Source organism: Mus caroli, unplaced genomic scaffold, assembly GCF_900094665.2.
Source record: "Mus caroli unplaced genomic scaffold, CAROLI_EIJ_v1.1 scaffold_14476_1, whole genome shotgun sequence".
NCBI lineage: Eukaryota > Metazoa > Chordata > Mammalia > Rodentia > Muridae > Mus > Mus caroli.
In genome coordinates this window covers 19,243-23,411 of record NW_018388495.1, presented here as the reverse complement: position 1 = coordinate 23,411, position 4,169 = coordinate 19,243, and the positions used below count along the sequence as shown (strand labels likewise).

The 4,169-nt window shown below is 43.1% G+C and overlaps 1 pseudogene; it reads right to left on the bottom strand.

The window, feature by feature from the left end:
- Positions 1 to 267: 267 nt before the first annotated feature.
- LOC110287635 lies at positions 268 to 3,156 on the bottom strand (annotated as a pseudogene).
- Between the last annotated feature and the right edge of the window lie 1,013 nt (positions 3,157 to 4,169).

The window sequence follows — 4,169 nt, the reverse complement described above, 5'->3', positions numbered from 1 at the left end:
CTCCCAAGAGAAACAGCAGATGCTTTCCTAACATAAAATTCTAAGTTTCATACAGTAGACTAATAACATGATATTTTGGAATATATATATATATATATTCCAAGACACAAGACACAAAGGGTTGAATAGAACATGGGTTCTATTCTCCCAAGAGAAACAGCAGATGCTTTCCTAACATAAAATTCTAAGTTTCATACAGTAGACTAATAACATGATATTTTGGAATATATATATATATATATTCCAAGACACAAGACACAAAGGCTATTATGGAATGACCACAGAGTATATAAACAAAAGTATTTTTCTTAGCCTTACTAGTAGATGGATATTCATGGTAAACACTTTGCTTAAAACCCCTTTCATGTCCCTCTTTCTCAGGGTATAGATGAAAGGGTACAGCATGCGGGTCACCACGGTGTACATCATGGCAGCTGCCATGTCCCTCCCAGTTGAGTGAGAAGATGGGGAGTTGAAATACAGGGATATGATAGTGCCATAGAAGAGGCACACAACAGCCAGGTGTGAGCCACAGGTGGATAAGGCTTTCTATCCTCTCCTAGGGGATAAGACTCTCAGGACAGCTTAGGTGATGTGCATGTAGGAGATCAGGATGCAGATAAATGGGGTAACAATGATCATAGTTCCTTCTGTTAGTATCATCAGGTCATTGAAGTGTGTGTCTGAACAGGAGAGTTTCAGGAGGGGAGTCAGATCACAGAAGACGTGGGGGATAATGTTGTTTCCACAAAAGGAGAGTCAAGCCATGAGTAGTGTGTGCAACAGACTATTCAGGTTGGCTACTACCCATGATCCCACAACAAGAAAGGCACACAGCTGATGGGTCATCTTTGTTGTGTAGTGTAAAGGGTGGCATATGGCCACAAATCTGTCATAGGCTGTGGGAAGCCACATATGCCATTATAAGGTGGCTCTGGCTACCACCCATAAGTTTGGTTAAACAACCAATGTGCACATGTGCAGTAGAGTTTTTTGCCGTGTCACTGCCTGGCCCAAGTCATGCAAATGAGGTACTGAAAGCATAACCAATCGGGTGTAGACACACCTCTCCTAGGCCTATATAAGCAGCGCCAGTTCTGGGGCTCGGGGTCTTTTTGCCTCTGCAATCAAGCTCTCCTGATAAACGTGTGCAGAAGGATCCTGTTGTGGCGTCTTTCTTGCTGGCAAGTCGGGCGCTCACAATAGGCCATCATAGCCAGCAGGAAACTGTCCATGTCAGCAAACACAAAGAGAAAATACATCTGTGTGAGACACCCAGAGAAGGAAATGACCTGACTCCTGAGTATGTGGTTGGCTAGTACCATAGTGACAGTGGTGGAGGAGAAGCAGACATCCACAAAGGACAGGTTGCTGAGGAAGAAGTACATGGGGGCGTGCAGGCAGGAGTCTGTGCTGATGGCCAGGATGATGAGCAGGTTTCCCAGGACAGTGCCCAGGTAAATGATGAGGAAGAACAGGAAGAGGAGCTGCTGCTGCTGGGGCTGCCTGGAGAGTTCCAGGAGGAGGAACTCAGAGACACTAGATTGGTTGGTGCTGCTCACGAGTCAGCCCAGCTACAGAAAGAAGAAGCAGAGATCAGAAGACTGTCTTCAGGTTTGGATGCTACAACCTGGTTCACATTAATCCGGCATTAGCGTTTCTGAATTGTGATGCACAACTATTTTCCAGATACTCGATTCACAAATCCCAATGTTAGGTTGTGTTGGTTCCCCAGAGTCACTTATTTAGGTTTTTTTGGATATAACATAAAAGCATTCCTGCATACACACTGCTCTTACCTGTATCTGGTAAGACTTCTAATCTTCTTCCCACTCCTTTGAAGCTTAAAGGAAAAGAGAAACAGTCAGTTATTGCATTAATCTTAAGCTCTAACTGGTAAACCTATGACTACTGCTGCTAACCCTCTAGGGAGAGAGAGTAAGTAACACATATTGCAGAAGAAAATTGGCATCTCTACTACTCTGAAAATATCTGGACAGGCCAGTTCTATTGATTTTACCTTGGAGTTGCTGGGCAATAGTTTTCTTTATTCTAAAGATTGGAGAGTCTTGAGGATATAGGAAGGTTCTGAGAAGGTGAACAGTGGATGATCCCTTTCACAGCACTCTATGTCAGAGGATGTCTGAAAGAATTAGACAGGTATTTACTGCAGCATGAAGTCCCACAGGGCATAGTCTCCCTGAGTATCTCATTAAAGACAAGCAGAAAGTAGTTGTAAGCCAGCTCTTGGTCCCTCTTGACCAACAACAATGGAACATATCATCTAAGATTGCAGTCAGAACTTGGCAATGATGCCATCTGTGTGGAGTCCTGTTCCATAGAGAATTCCCTGAGACTGGTCTAAGCCTGTGGGGTTGAAGAATCAGTCCCCCACTCTTCTTCCTCTCAGAACAGAAAATCAAGTTGTGACACTATCCTAGGGAAAGTCCTCTCTTCCTCACATTTGATCACTTACTACATAGGGCTTGTGGCCCATTTGCTTATAGGCATCCCTGGGAGTTACTGGCTTACAGGGTCAGTATCGATGCTGTAAAATATCCAGTGTAATATTCAATGAGTGTAAAGCTAGATGGGAGAGTGTGTATTCCTCCATGGCTGAAGGCCATGCTCAGAGAACCCACATCTGTGAGGATGGTGTCTTCCCAGCCCACAGTGACGTGTGCACTTCTGAAATCATATAGACTATTGACTGCAGCTCCAACAGCTTCATATATTCCCCATCCATTCTTCAGAGAGGATTCTTAACAGGACATAGAAACCTAGCATGGGGACATCCTCAATGTGACTTGTCCTGCCCATGTACATCCTGAAACTTACAACCTTTTCCAACTTGATTGACAGATGTACAAGCAAAATTCTAAGAGGTGAAACAAAAATTCCAAACACACAGAGAAGAGTAGAAGGAAGTTGGGCACAGTCCTACTGGCTGCTGTGTTCAGGATTCTGAACATTTCTCACAACTAGATAGATGAGATCTTCAAATGAAGTCCAGTCAGTTGTAAGTCAGTGTTTAACAGTAAAAGCCAAGTCTTTCTCAGCTCAACCTGGGGAAGAGTTGATGAAAATGATAGCTTGTGCTGATTTACACCTCTCCTCCAGACTCACTGCAGTCTCAGGCATGGAGGTTGCTGTCATGTTCAAGGCTAGCCTTATTATTCCAGACCCTGTCTTATAAAAACAAAACGGCACAACGAAGAAGAGACATTAAAAGCTGGAGAGATGGCTTAGTGGTTTAGAGCGTTTGTTCCTTCTTCAGAGGGATCAGGTTTGACTCCCAGAACCCATATAGTGTTCCTCAACCATTCCTAACACCAGTTTCAGTATCTGAGATCTGACACCATCTACTAGACTCCCTGGACATGCAAATGGTGCACTTGCATCTGTATGCAGGCAAATCACATGCAAATGTGTCTTTTTAAAAGGAAAGAAAAATGATAATGGTTATGTAGTCTGGGCTACAGAGCCATGTCTCACCATAAAACAAAAGAAACAAATAAAAAGAAACAATCAAAAGCAACAATATAATAATAATAACATAGAAAGGCTAGCCGTTCAGTGTTGGTTCCTTTAATTCCAGCATTCTGGAGTGAGACAGGATCTCTGAGTCTATGCCAGCCTGGTCTACAGATGGAGTATCAGGAAATCCAAGGCTGTTGCAGTGAAACTCTGTCTCAAACACTACATTCAGAAATAAACAAACAAATAAACAAAGAAATAAAATAAAATAAGGAAATAAAATTTAAGGGTATAGATAAAATGATATTGGCTGTTAATTCTTGCATCCATGTGCCTAAACACCTATGATATCTGCTATAAATGTATGTTTTAAGTTTTCTACAATACAGGATCTTTCCTGTTTCCATCTGCATCAGGAGCTGATCCTGTGCCACAGCTCTCCATACCCAAATACCATAGGGAGAGAGCTGGTCTCCCAGGAGTGCGAACATGCTTGTGAGCACAGGGAAGACCAACACTTCTGCTCAACTTCCTGGCCCAAGAGGCCATCAGGATACAGGAACTATGGAAAAGCTGACAGAATATAGGGCAGAATGTAGAAAGAGATCAAAGGGGATACCTGGCATCAATCTCTGACTTCTATATGTGTATGCACACACACAGGAGCTCACATGCATGCACACTGCATGCAC